Source organism: Pteropus vampyrus, unplaced genomic scaffold (assembly GCF_000151845.1).
Source record: "Pteropus vampyrus isolate Shadow unplaced genomic scaffold, Pvam_2.0 Scaffold14, whole genome shotgun sequence".
In the NCBI taxonomy this organism is placed as follows: Eukaryota; Metazoa; Chordata; class Mammalia; order Chiroptera; family Pteropodidae; genus Pteropus; species Pteropus vampyrus.
Genome location: NW_011888795.1, coordinates 12,496,440 through 12,511,508, shown reverse-complemented (window position 1 = coordinate 12,511,508; position 15,069 = coordinate 12,496,440). Strand labels below are relative to the sequence as shown.

The 15,069-nt window shown below is 33.5% G+C and overlaps 1 long non-coding RNA gene across 1 annotated transcript in view; it reads right to left on the bottom strand.

Moving 5' to 3' along the window:
- The window catches only part of LOC111734138, a 53,574-nt gene that overhangs the window by 27,218 nt on the left and 11,287 nt on the right, over nucleotides 1-15,069 (bottom strand). The window contains exon 3 of the long non-coding RNA XR_002778332.1: nucleotides 12,304-12,431. This is a non-coding gene — a long non-coding RNA (uncharacterized LOC111734138). The remainder of the gene's footprint in view (nucleotides 1-12,303; nucleotides 12,432-15,069) is intronic.

Below are 15,069 nucleotides of genomic sequence, written 5' to 3'. Positions count from 1 at the left end.
TCATCCAGAAACATCCTCAAAGACATACCTAGAAATAATATTTAGTCAAATGTCTGGACGCTCTATGATTCAGTCAAGTTGAAACAAAATTAACTATCATAAAGAGTTTGGATCAATATGATGAGGATCTTATTTCTAAGACCTTTTAAGAAAAGTTGTAACATTGAGAATTGGTGATGTTGCTAATAGGGACTTATTTAAATCACTATAGGCAACAGAAAAAGCAAACTTTTTCTGTAAAGGTCCAGATAGTAAGGCCTCTGTCACAACTACTCAAATCTGCCTTTGTAACACAAAAGCAGCCATAGACAATACATAAACAAAAGAGGGTGGCTGTGTCCCAATTAACCTTTATTTATGGATACTAAAATTTGAATTTTATCTAATTTTCACATATCACAAAAGATTATTTCTTTTATTTATTTTCCAATCATTTAAAAATGTAAAAAAATGTAAAAAAATGTAAAAAAATTCTTAGCTCACTGGGCATACAATAACAGGCTGCAATTTACTAACCTTTTGGTCTAGGCTGAAAATTCTTAAACTGTGGTCTTCTGTACTTTGAGAGCTGCAAGGTCCCTCCTGATATTATCTAAGTCAAAATTGTGAGTCCCTTCTTTGGTTGTATGGGCTGGATAACTGACATGAAATGCCACAGACTTATTGTTATGAATGTGTGAGGGTAATTACTAGTAACCCACTAAATGATTTATTAAGCATTACTTAAATTTAGTTATAAAAACTAAAACTAATTTAATACTAGAATTTTTCCCCCACCTCTTAGCCTTTTTCTTAGCTTTTACAAAGACTAATGCTGTATTTCACAACTTACCTCACAAATATTATATAGCATCATGACCATAACACTGTACTTGTATTCCATACCAGTTTCCAGAATTATAATTAATTTGTTTAAAGCTTGTCACTCTCACTAGATTATGTAAGTGTAAGAGCATGGTCATGGCTGTTTTATCACCACTATGTACCCAACCCATAGCATATTTGGAACATTACAGGTATTCAGTATATATTTGTAGGCTGCATGAATGAATGAATTGCTTCTGGCTGTTATTTCAACTCTTGTTTTTTAATCATAAAGAATGTTTCATCTAGTTTCAACATTATCAATCCAGTTTCTCAATGGCTGTTTGTGATGATGTTATGTTTGTTCCTGCAGTATTTTGGGTCTTTAATTTTGCACTGATAGGTCTTTAAGGCAAGCATGAAATGTGGTTCTAATATGATTCACTCACACTTTTATTGTTAAAACAGTTATATGAAATTCACTCCTGGGGTGAGGGGTGGAGGAAAGAGCGGGTAGCTTAACAGGGATGCTTTATTGTTATCTCATGTTCTTATTCCACTGGAAAATAGTCAAAAAGTTGAGAGCCATTGTATTTGTAAGAGATGTGCTTTGGGAATAACAGGGACATATTTCTTTTAGCTGACACCCTCCAGTTTAGAGGTTGTAAACATTTAATTTCTAGAAATTCTTACTTCTTCTCTACTACAAGGCTAGACTTTCAGAACACTTCTGTTAAGCCTCACCTCAGCTCCACTTGGGGTGACGCAACTTGTACTGTTTTTAAAGCAAGATGTGAGAAGGAAGAAGTCCTCCCAACTCAAGATAATGCTTCCAAGTCACAAACCCTCTTTGTGTTTTGTTTTTTAAAACATGCAGATACAAACATCAAAGGATGATAGCATGGACCTCCATTTCTTAAAATCCAGGCCTAATACGAGACATAACAAAGACTTCCTTGGAAAAATTCAGGACCACTGATCTGTACTCAACAGCTTCAAACAGTTCTGGTCTAATTAACCTCAGTAGTTTTAGCACTTAATCAAGAAAGATCCAATTCCAGCTACTCTTATTTTAAACTATTTCACTAAGGGCGGCATTAAGGTAATTTAGGTAAAAACAAAATTTAAACAAAACAAGAAAAAGGAATGTTAATTACTTTAGGGAAATGTGTAAACTCCCTCTTCCTTGAATGCTCAATGGTTATTTGTTCTAATTGCTCTTTAGTGAGTATTTATTGCGCACATTTGCAAGTAAGCTGCTCATTAGAATTGCTGATTCGAAGATAAGGAAATCTACAAAACCACCAATATCACCAGATACAAAGAATCCTGAAGTCTCATCTTATGTTCTTAACTCTTTTGGCAATCTTTGCACAAAGTTATCAATGAATGTAAAGAATGGAGTTCTGCCAAACTCCAACCTGACACTCTGATGTGTACTCAGAATTTAACCAGCAAGTTCTACAGTTTGACCCAAATTGCAAAGTTGTAAGAGGTAGCTAAATTGTTCCTGACACTATTACAAGTCCTTGAAAAGAGATAATCTTGTCAAACTTTGTCAAACTGTGACGTCTAGTTATCTCAAAACAACAACAACAACAACAACAACAACAACAACTTATGGAAAGGAAGCTTTTTTAATATAGAAGTGTTTATAAGGGGGAGAGCTGGTTGGATTAAAACTGTGAGCTCTTTTTGAGAAAGAACATTCTAGTACTGGCAAAAAAAAATAAAATCTGGCCAAGTTTTGCTTTCCATCTTTGTATTAACCTATATAAGTTAACAGCTCTTAAAGAGAGAGCCCTTCTTTTTCTTCTCCACCTACTAGATCCACCTATTCTTCCAATCCTAGCTAAACATTTCCCTTTCCAATTTCTACCTGAGTCAGCTTCCAAATGCATTAGCCATATAAATTTCCTTTTTCTCTAAAGCACCATGGTCTCTACTTTTCATTATGTCTGTTACTTCTTGGTTTCTTTGCTTATATTAAACTGTCCTCTTCTCTATAATCAGAGTATAAACTCCAGAAGAGTTAGGAGAGTGCTTTATTTCCTTTTAAACTAGGAAAGGGGTGTTATGGGAAGCTGCTCATAGGGTGCTGTGAGAGCACCAACACAGACTGGGGGAGTCAGGAAAGGCTGCCAAGAGAAGATACGGCATAGCAGCATTCTCTCATTCCTAGGCCTCTGCTTAACCCAATAATCCAGCAAAGGCTCTGGTTCTCTTTGTCTTCTTTCTTTCTATACTTACCTCTTTTTCAAAGCACATCTACATTATACTCCATGTTTTTGGTACTGTGTCATTAATAAGACTCATTTCTCTCTTGCAAGGACAGAAAAAGCTAAGCTGGAAACAAGTCTGCTAAAGATTTAATGAGTACTCTGATGTATTTTTATTTTTTCTCATACCTCTGTATTATGTATGCTGTGGAGCTATTGCATATGGATTGGTTCCAGGTCACTGGCTGGCAACCCTGTACTCCAGTTCCAGAGTGGTATTTCAACTGCAGACTTCACTGTCTGTTGAGCAAGCACGTTATTTGTGTCAGAACAGAACATAAATAAATAATAATGCAGCAGAACTTCCACCAAGGGATTTCTATGTTCTGCAAGCAAGTGGTAGCATTATACCCATTTTATGAGTAGGTGGCTCAGGAAGGAAAATCTTTATGTATCTAAAAAACATAGAAATTAATATCTATGGTTGTTTTTCCTAAATTAGAAAAAAGCCTTTCTCATTTGAACGGATATGTACATACCCATGTTCATAGCAGCATTATTTACAAAAGTCAAAGCTGAATACAACCCAAGTGTCCATCGATGGATGAATAAATAAAATGTAACATATACATACAATGGGATATTACTCGGACTTAAAAAAGGAAGAAACTTCTGACATACTACAACATGAATGAACCTTGAAACTGTTACACTGAGTGAAATAAGCCAGTCACAAAAGGACAAATATTTGAGTATGAGTCCACTTATATGAGGTACCTACAGTAGTCAAATTCATAGAGACAGAAAGAAAAATAATGGTTGCCAGGGGCTGGGGGAAGGGAGAAATGGGGAGCTAGTGTTTAATAAGTACACAGTTTCAGTTGAGGAAGATGAAAAAGCTCTCAAGATGGATGGTGGTGATGATTACACAACAATGTAAATGTACCTAATATTACCAAACCATAAACTTAAAAATGATTAAAATAGTAAATTTTATGTTATGCATATTTTATTACAATAAAAAGGGGAGGCTTTTTTCATCAATCTCAATAATACTTTTCTTCTTCAAAAGTAACAAAAATTTTAGATGAAACTAAAAATGGGATCCTACCCATCTCTTCACTTGGCTAACTGCTGCCTAGCTGTTCCATTGATGAGTTATACAAATAAGACTGATTGTTTTCTACTTAAGATGTTAAAAAAAAAAAAAAAACAGAAGCTTCCTAAAGGAAAAACATATTTTAATATTACTTTAAAACTTGTATTTAAATCATTTTAACCTCACACGCCTTTCCCAGACCTTCTGATATCTAAAATTCATATACAGGGATATACAACTTGTATTCTACAATAGAAAATATTAATTAATATGCACACATAACTTAGGAAAGGTAATGAATTTTCTTAAATTAAGAAGCCAGTAATGCTCACAGTATGATCTTACAACATCCTGCATCTCAACAACTAGAGACCCTATTAAAATTCTTATCATAGATCTACTGAATTGGCATCTTTGGGACTGGTGACTTGTAATCTGTATTTTAAATTAGCTCCTCTAAATTACATTTATGCACACTCAAGTTTGCGACTCAGTAAACTAAAACAAATGATACCGGTATCAGAAATACCTCTTCTTGGAAAAGCAGGAGAAGATAATTAGATGAGAATCTGATTAGAGGAAAGAAACATGAGACTGGGTACATCAAAATTAAAATTACATGTCTTTGCCATGCCTAACTCTGTACTCACTGATCCTTTAACTAAGATAGACAACATAGGAATAATGTCACAAATTTTAATTACAAAATGACAAAGAAGTGAAAGTTTTCATGGGAAGATGCACTAAAGGGAATGATCTGTCTTTATTAAGTGTTTTGTAGAACTTGAAGGAAAAATCTAGTGTATCGTGTCAATGGCAGGAATGGGAACAGGGCACAGTACCTTGGAATTTTCATCTTTGACCAGCTTGCCAAAATTCAGATATGACTTTGTATTAGACAGTGTTTATATTTTATCTGAATTGCCTAAGTAACTTCTATACAGGGCCACCCAAATATTTTTATGCTTTGCTTCCACGTGGTTTTCTGCCTTGTATCTTTGAGAATTATGGAGTGTCTTCCTGTGGCCAAAAAATATCAATACATAGAAGATGTCAAAGCAATTAATTGTCTCCCTATGAACTACTTTTCTATCCAAAAAGAAAAGGAAGGGAGGAAGGGGGGCTTAAAACCCAATGCAACAAAATATTAAATATCTGAAAATATTGTCAATTATGCAGAAGCTTTAGTGGCCTTTTTCAAAATCCCAATATATGTCCTATAAAGAGAATTTCAGAACACTGAGACTTCAATAAATTTCATAGTCAATATGATTTGAGTGAAAAGGTTCACTTCTTTTGTCTTCAACTCTTCTAATGTGTATAATGGGCTTTCATTGTCTTCTCTTCCTGTATGTCTAGATTTAACTCTTTACCTCCAAATAAAGAATGCTGCCTCTGTGACTTTAAAAGAACAGTTTCTCTTTTTTATCCTAGTTTCATTCATGAGATAAAAAAGTTATCTGTTAGCAAATTTTTTTAATGTGAATAAATCACTTTGGAAAAATTATCTAGGAAAAAGCCATCATCACTCCCCACCACATCCCATGATGTTTCATATCCATGCCATACTCCCAGGTACTCTGGGTTCAGAAAGAAGCAGCTGTCTGAACAGAACATGAGGACATCCATCTCTGGCACCAGAGAGAAGGACTGGAATCAAGATACATTAGAAAGGGAGAGCCTTAAGGTCTTCCTGACTGAATGGATGGGAGAGAGAAAAGCATCCAGCTTAATTCAGAGGTTTCAAATTGGGTAATAAAGAGAATCATGACATCACCAGCAGAAATAGAAAAGAACTGGTTTTGAGAGCAAAATGGTGTGTTTTGCTTTAGATATGAAATTTTCAATCTGAGGACAGGGTATCCAAGTAGAAACATCTGATAGATAATTGCAGATAAAATACTGTAGCTAACAAGAAGTGGCAGGCCTAGAGATGGCAGTTTGATCGTTTTCAGTTATGCAATGATTACGGCATTATAATGGATGAAACATCTTAAGGAAAAGAGTGAAAAAAAGACAAGCAGAGCATGTCTTTTAACAAAGGAGAGAAGCCAGTGAAAGGACAGAAGAACAGTAATCAGATAAATTAGATAAGAATTGTAGTGGCTTAGAGTTACAGAGATCAAGGGAGGAAGATAAGCAAGAAAGTGGAGATTTTACTTACATGAAGTATAAAAAAATACCAATGAAAATAGAGACCAAGGGAAAAAAAAGGTTTAGAAATTAGGAGGCTATTAATATGTTTCATGAGAGCCAGATTTTAGAGTAATGAGGAAGTGGAAAAAATGGGTGATACTAGCACTGGCCAATAGAAATATGAAGTGTACCATATATGTAATTTCAAATTTTCTAGTAGCCACATTTAAAAAGAAATGGATGAAATTAATTTTAATAATATATTTTGTTTAACCCAAAATTTCAATTTGAAATTAATACAGAAATTAAGAATTTTACATTATTTTGTCATCTTCAAAATTTAGTGCATATTTTATACTTACAGCACATCTCAATTTGGTTGCTACATTTCAAATGCTTAAATAGCCACATGTGAATAGTTTCTTTATTAGACAACTCAAAGACAGAGAATATAAACATGCTCCATGTAACATCATGAACATAGAAATGGGTCATGAAAGCCAGTAACCAATGTTAGAAGTGGGGATAAGGTGGCCTAAATGGATTATCTGAACCTCAGATGAGAAGTGGGATGACAGTGGAAGATAGAGGTCCTAGAAATGACATTAGGGACCAAGGAGCAGACCTCTGTTGGCAGTTCAATGCTCTAGGAGAAGAATGAGAAATGATGATGAGACCATGGTAAAAGGGTTTAGAGGGAGGTTTTTCTATCTGGGTAGAGTCATATTTTAGTTATGTGGAAGGAAATATTCGATTATAAGAGCAGTATGGATATAAATGAAGACAAACCAAGTTAAAACAAGCAAAGGCCATATATTCAAAGCTTGCTATAGCAAAGGAGTTAGCTACTGTCACTTGCACTTGGGCAGAGACTCAAAGCAGGTAGAGAGGTAAGAAAGTTCTGTAGTGGAAAAAAAGATAAGGCTTCAGGTATGTCTTGAATGGAGGTTGTTGGCATGGGGAAATTGTAAGCTGGCTAACTAGAAGTGGGGCATGCTATGTGATTGGTCAGGGGTACATATTTGACTTTTTCTGGTTAGTCCTAACTTGGAAGCATCAATGAAAATTAAAGAAGTTACTAATTATTAATCAAGTCCTAGTCATTTGAGGTAGATTATAATAGGGGTATTGTTTGGTTTCCTTCATTGTTACTAGAATTAGCAGTCTGACTTTCTACAAGTCTGATTTATAGCAAATTGGCTTCCTGAGCTACTTATTGTAAATAATGGATTGGTTTCCTGGGCAGGTTGATGCAGATGGTGGGTCAGAATTCTATTCATATATATGGTTTGGCCATTGTCCATTTGTATATTCAGTCTCTCTATAGACTTAATTCTGTTATTCATTGACAGTCCTTTTGAATTTAGTGTAGTTCAGGAAGGTCCCATGTTGAAAGTCAAAAGACCTGGGTCATAATCTCCATTCTTAGTGTGAACTCAACCTTCTCATTAAACTTCTCTGTACCTCAAATTTTCTCATCAAAAAATAAAGAGAAATCAAAATTTTTCAGCTGCAGAAAATACAAAAGGAAGACAGAAAGACAAAAATAAAGACAATCACAAAGCAGAGAAAACTAACATTTCGATATAAACTAAATATAATTAAAGAAGAAATTGTAGACATAAAAATTTTAAAACTCAGTCTAGAAATAAATGAGCAAGATGTGAAGATATAGTTAATCAAACAATGGGAGAAAGTGAAAAAAAGATAAAATTATTTCAAAAATTAAGAATAAATTATAAGCTATCTATGTACCTACCAACACAAGCATTAGGTGAGAATCAAAGGTTATCATCTGAAACTCATAAACTAAATAGAAGCCTAAGTAAGAAACAGTGGTACTAAGGGCATTATATGTTTTAAAAAATATATAAATACTTTTATAAAAGTAACCACTAGAACAAAAAATACAAACCTTCCTAAATACCAAAAGAATGTAAAAAAAAAGGAAAAAGGAAACATGATACATATACAGATAACAGAGACCAAAACTATCAATGATATTAATGAATTCAAATGGACTTAACTCATATATTAAAAGAAAAAGTTACTTTAGTTTACAGAGCAAAATCCAACTCCATGCTGGATATAAGAGAAACCCCTAAAACAAAGTCATTCAGAAAGTTTAAATATAAAGAGATAGGCCAAGACATACCAAAAAAAAAAAAAAAATGCATATGAAAAGAAGGAAGGAGTTGTGATCTTAATAGCTGACAAGTTAGAATTCAGTACCTGAAGCATTAAAGAAGATAATAAATGACATGTCATTATGCAAAAGGCCATGAATCACAACAGAAATATAAAGTTTTGAATATTTATGTACCAAATTTCATAGAATATCACTTCATAAAGCAGAAACTACAAGAGATGCAAAGAGAAATAACCAGAATCACACAATAATACACAACTTTAATATATTACTGTCAGTCCAAGACAGGTCAAGTGTACAAAAAATAAAAAAAGAGAGACCCTAAACAACATAACCAATAAAGTAAATTTATGAATATATTACAGACTCTGCATGCAAAAATAGAAAATATACATACTTTCTAATAATACAAAAATTCATGAAGACAGACTATATATTATGATCCCAAGAAAATCTCAATGAGCTTCATAAAGTAGAAATGATAAAAAGGTCATTCTTTCATATTAAAAATATAAAAATTAATAACAAAATCAAAATATGAATAGCCCTTCCTAAAGTTAAAGAACTCTCTATTAAACAATTGGAACCAAAGGGGAACTGAAAACTCAGATTTATAAAAATTATGGTAATAAAAAAATGTATATCAGAATCAATGAGATACAATTAAAGCAAAGATCACATGGAAAAAACCATAGCCTTAAATGGTTACAAATAAAAAGTTAAAGAATAAAAATAAATAAATAGCCACCTGAATTAATAGAAATACATTCTTGAATAGAATTTATTTAATATCACAAAGATATCAATTCTTCATGAGTAATATAACATTTAACTTGGAAACAGTTAAAAATAAATGGAACAAAGAAAGAAGGGAATATTAAAATAATGGCAAAAAATGAGTTATAAACAGAAAAAAAGTGGAATAACTGAATAAAATGCTAGTTCTTTGGGAAAAATTAACAAAATACAGAATCTACTAGCTAATTAATCAAGGAAAAAAGAAAGAAGCACGAATATACAAAATAAGAAAGGACAACAAAACCCATAAAAACAGGAAATTTTTTAAAATCATAAGAAATTGCATAGCACAACTCAGTGCAAATAAAATGTAAAACCTCAATAAAATAGATATGTTCCGAAAATTGACCCTAACAGATATAAAATGTGGAACAAACCAATTTCCATAGAAGAAACTGAGATAGTTTATCAAAACACAAGCCCACTAAAAGCGCAAGACCAAAATGATTTCACAAGAAATTTTAGCAAATCTCCAAAGATCAGATTATCCCAATGCTTCTATAGTCCAAAACGCCAGGGCAGGGGGATGTGCCAATCTTTCTCTTAAATACATACCCCTTTAACCTGGCCCTACCTTACATGCTCAGATCTTCATAAACTTTGCCTAAATTTTCCATTCCTTCTCCCTCTAATTGTTCCAGCAGCCTGGTACTAGAGTGTTACTTTTTTGAAAATGAAAACATGGCCATATATTTTTTACTTTCCTAATTTAAATATACTGGTAATTGAAGTTATAGGTATGAAAATTACAACTACTATCATGTTAAACACACTCTCAAATAAATCTGATTATCGATTCAGTTTTAAGACATGGGGTCTAAGTGGTCTTTAGAAATGCAGGCAGTTTCTCTGCGACTTTACAGAATTGAAAAAATAAAATGGTTGAGGATGGAATTCTAGAAAATATATCACAGGAAACTGAAGAGAAAAAAAAGAGAATTTAGTGGGGAAAAGCTGAAGGTGTAAGATAAATCTTCCCAGTGGTTTGGTGGGGTTGTCAGGTAACTATCTTTATTTTGAGAACCTTGTCTCAGGATATTTAGCCAAGGTCACATAACTAGCATGTGACATAACAAGCACTAAGTCAAGATTACAGCCACAACCAGCACTTTACACACATTGACTCCTTCATCTAACAGTCCTCAGCAATTCCGTCTTCTGAAATGTCATGACTTCTTGTACTGCCTCATGTTGATAGCTCACATCTATTAAATTATATTATATTACACTCTCTTTAAGAGTAGAATTATAATTTATTGTACTTTTTAATCAACAAAAGTGCCTAGTACAGTGAAACACTAATTCTTGCTAAAGAACTCTTGGGTAATATTAACTATTATTATACAATGTCTTTTCTTAAATCTATTAGACTTCTCTAAATATGGCATATATTTTTAAAACGGTTTTGCTGTTGAAAGAGATTGAGAGAAAGTATGTCACATGTATGACAAGATATACATAACAACTTATGGCTTAGATTATTTTTTCTTAGGTCAGGGGCAATTTCAAATGTTTTGTTCCATTATCACTATCAATAGAGGTTATGGTTCAAAAAATATAATAACCATATCTTTATTATTAGTTTGAATTGGTGTTCAATATAAAAACTGCTATGCTGTAAGCAAAGAACCAGGAAAACCTAGGTGAGGTGAGAAAATGACTTGATTTAGTGAAGTGTTCTAAACTTAATGTATAAATATTTTGCTTCATCTTAACTATTGAAAAACTCCATATCCTCAGGCTAATACTGAATATCCACCTATATTAATTTATTACATATGTTCAGTATAGTTAATTTTTAAAATATTATATCACCCATTAATGCTCAACTTTCGGACTAATTGAAGAAAAGGTTAACATGGTAAAAAGTCTGAATGATAAATTATATTAATCTTACTACTTAAAATACAGACTAATGACATGATACCTCATTGAGTTCTTCAGAAATTGCTTCAATGATTCAATTTGAAATTAGCATATTTGTAGCTCTGTCCTTGGGAAAGAGTTTGTTCTCTTAAATATTTTTTTAAAATAAACTTACAATTTTGTGAATATTGTCAATTTCCTTAGGAAACTCTTTTTACATAGATGGTACAGAGAAAATTTTGAGCAAGTAATCATGGGATGTAAATTCACTAAGTAAATGAATGTTTTACTTGAATGTAGATTGTTGTCATTTAATTTGAACACATTTCTAGATTATCTTTTTATTCATTTACTCACAGAAATTCAAGTAGCCCTCTTTGTAGGACCTGGAGAAGTTAAAACGTAAATTTGTGAGAACATTGTGATACTTACATAGTATTCTACCATGGTTCAATTAAAAGGTAGTTCTATGAGTGATAAACTGGAAAGGAATCTTAATAGAAGTCCTAAGACATATAGATGCTAACAACCCTCAGTTACCTCCACCAAAGACTTACTAAAATTCCATGCATTGCAAAACATCTGAAGTCTTGTCTTGATACTCAATTGAGCATTCAGTATTAAGCAATTAGTAATTCAAACAGAAAATCTAATTACATCTTTTAAAACAACTGCATTTTCCATTTATTATGAAAATCAAAATGAATGGAGTATGTATCACTCAGGTCTTGGCAAGAAGAGATGGCTCACTCAAACTAGATAATTGAGAATTTAATAGAGAAACTACAAAAGTATGGAAAGGGTTACAGGAAATTAGTTAAGAATAATGCTTTACCCCAGGGCTGGCAATTGTGGGGAGGTAAACCATCAGATGGTTTAAAGCCATTGAGAGAATGGCTACTCAAACCTGGAGACAGAAGGGAACTTGACAGGATCTATAACCTCTGGATAAAGCTGGGATCATCCAACCTATTATTATCTAACAGGGAGAACTCCCATGAAATAAATGCCCAGACTTCATTCTTTAGGAAGATTTCCATTGGCTTAACACAACCAGAAGCCAGAGGGCAAAAGAACTCTTATGATGCAGTCCAGATAGGTCAGTTCCCTGGGACATAGAGAGTGAATCTGGAGAGCAAACGGAAAATGTCCAATATAGTACTCCTTTGTTGCAAGTTACAGAAAACCTAACTCAAGCTTGTCTAAGCAAACAAGGGAATTTACTGACTTACCTATATGAAACTCTATCTGCAGGCCCAATTACACCCAGCATCTCGAAGAATGTCATTAAGACTCAGTATCTTCCCATCTCTCAGCTCTACTCTCTTCCATGTAGACTTTATTCAAACTGGCAAGATATCTGATAGCAGTTTCAAGTTGAAGTATGGTAAAAAAAAATAAAAATAAAAAAAAAACAGTAAAAGAATAATAAAATAAAAATAATAAAGTAAAAAATACAAGCTCCTTTCAACAGTTTAATCAGAGTTCCTAGGCTACTCTCACTGGTCTAAACCAAGTCATATGCTCATTCCTAAGCCAATTAATTTAATCAGAGAAATGAAAGATGATGATTGGGCTGAACTGAATCACATGCCTCTCCTTCGACTCAATAGTTTAGGCCACATAAAGCTCAAAGACAGAGGGTGGGAAAAAGGTGGGTACTGTTACCAAATTAGGAAAAACGAATGCTAGGCAGCCAATAAATTACCAATAAGGCTTATTTGATAATCCATTTCACTTTGCAGCTCTAATTATCATGATGTTCAAGAATACATGAACCTACCAGTGTGAGCAGACCAAGTAATGTTAGAAAAATATAGTAACTTCCACCTTTCTTTTAATTTCCACATTTTATGCCAAAAGGCCAAGACATATTTATTTACATACAGACTGATATCTATGTAAGTATGTATATAAAATTTCCCATTATGCAATAATTTGATTTGTTGTGCTATTAAACATTTATATTAGCTTTCTAGATATATAAGCACTGTACACAGTATAAGCATTCTCTTTACATTGCTAATTCCTAAGGAGAAAAAGCCATTTCTGTTTTAGTTGTTGGTTTAATTTTCTTCCCAAACTACTGGCATAGGAGGATGAATCAATGAGTCAAATTGATGTTAATGAGAAAATTACACTTTGGGGTATTTTTCTCTGAAAAGGAAGTATTTTTTCCCAACATAAATGGTTTTGAAACCCAAAATATCACAGTATTTAAAGGCCCAGGTCGTTTTAGGAACTGAGAACCGACAAAGTTCAAGTGATCTAAAACTAGCTGGCATTTTAAACTCCAATCTGGAAGAAATGAAAACCTATGTCTCAGAGAAATTATAGTATGATTACGTAATCTGAGTAGATCTGCTGTATTTTAACCAGGAACACTACATAAACTTATAATCCATAGTGAATTTCACCATGTGAATAGCAAGGGACTATTAAGGCTGAGCTTAGGTGTGTATTCCCTTTAAATCATACTGTTTAGGGTAGACATAGAATTCTGTTCTCTCAAATCACATTGATAGGGTAAATGGAGTTTTTTTATTGTAGCTGTGTATTTGCTGATAAGACAAAATGAAGAATACAAGTACTTAATCATCACATCTTCTTAAAATGATACAGAAAAACATTTATTTTTAGCTGCCTACTGTGTTTTTTCATCTTTCCTCTTAATTCTATACCTATATATTAGTTTTTAAATTGCTTACCTACACAAAGTACATTAGCTTCTCACAGGTTTGCTATCTACTTTCATGTTTATTTCTCTATAGAAATGAGCACATCTCTAAAATTATCCAGTAATGAATCTAAAGCTAGATGCTTAGAAAAGCAATTGGAGAGAGGGAAGTCATTTTCTTTTAGCATGTTTAACAAGAAACAAACTGAGATGTACCAAAATGAAAACTCAGTACTATTTAAGATCGCTTTCCCTTTGTCCTCTTCCTCTGCCCTCATTGTTGAGGGAGACTTAATAATGACATTACAACATCCAGGTAGAAGGGCTGTCCACTTTAGATTTTAAATGGTCTCATTTTTGGAAGTTAGTATGCTTGGAGATCGTGTTTCCCCACTGTGTTTCCCCACTCTGTTAATAAGCCACTAAGATGGGGCAGCATCCCCTTCTGATCTTCCCCCATCTTACTTGATGGTCATCTCACCCCACTGAGAGACTGATAAACTTTCTGCAAGTTTGCTGAGTCTTTCTTTTTCATCTGTATTCTGGGCCCTTTTGTTCTTGTGGACGCAGAAAAAGTTCGCTGTTTTATATAGCTCTTGGACCATAAAGGTCTTAAAGGTGTCAGAAGGCACTTGCTATGCAATACCAGCCCTCCAGTATTCTCTGTTCCTTTGCTCCCCAGGTGCTATGGTGTAGTTAACCTTAGCAAGCCTACCAAAGTCCCAGAGAAGAAGGGTGATTCACAGAACATAACCTATCAGAGAAAGAGGGGGAGAAAGGAGTTACCACCACTCTTTCCTCTCTCAATACTTGTTCCAGAATTCACTCCAAGGGATAAATCTACACAGAAAATACTGAAACTCCCTTCCCTTGCCTGTATCTCCCTTCCCACTCTAAAATTTTATACATATTTATAATTGCTGTTTTAAAAGTCCTTGTCTATTAATTCTATCATCTTTGTCATTTCTGGGTCTGTTTCTATTGATGAATTTTTCACCTAGCTATGGGTCACATTTTCATGGTTCTTTGCATATCTGGTAATTTTTTATGGATATTGTTGAGCAATTTTTATGTTTCATTAAAAGAAGTTGAGTTTTGTTCTGGCAGGCAATCAATTTATTTGGAGATTAACTTGATCATTTTGAAGCTTCTTTTTCAACTTTGTTAAGGCAGGTCTACAATAAACTTTACTCTAGAACTAGTTTTAGTCCTCTTCTTAGGACTAAAACTACAAGTAGGGCCTTTTGGGGATTCTCTGTTGAATTCCCTGAGTGTCAAAAGGCCTTTCCATCCTAGTCAGTCAGAATTCAAACATTTCCCA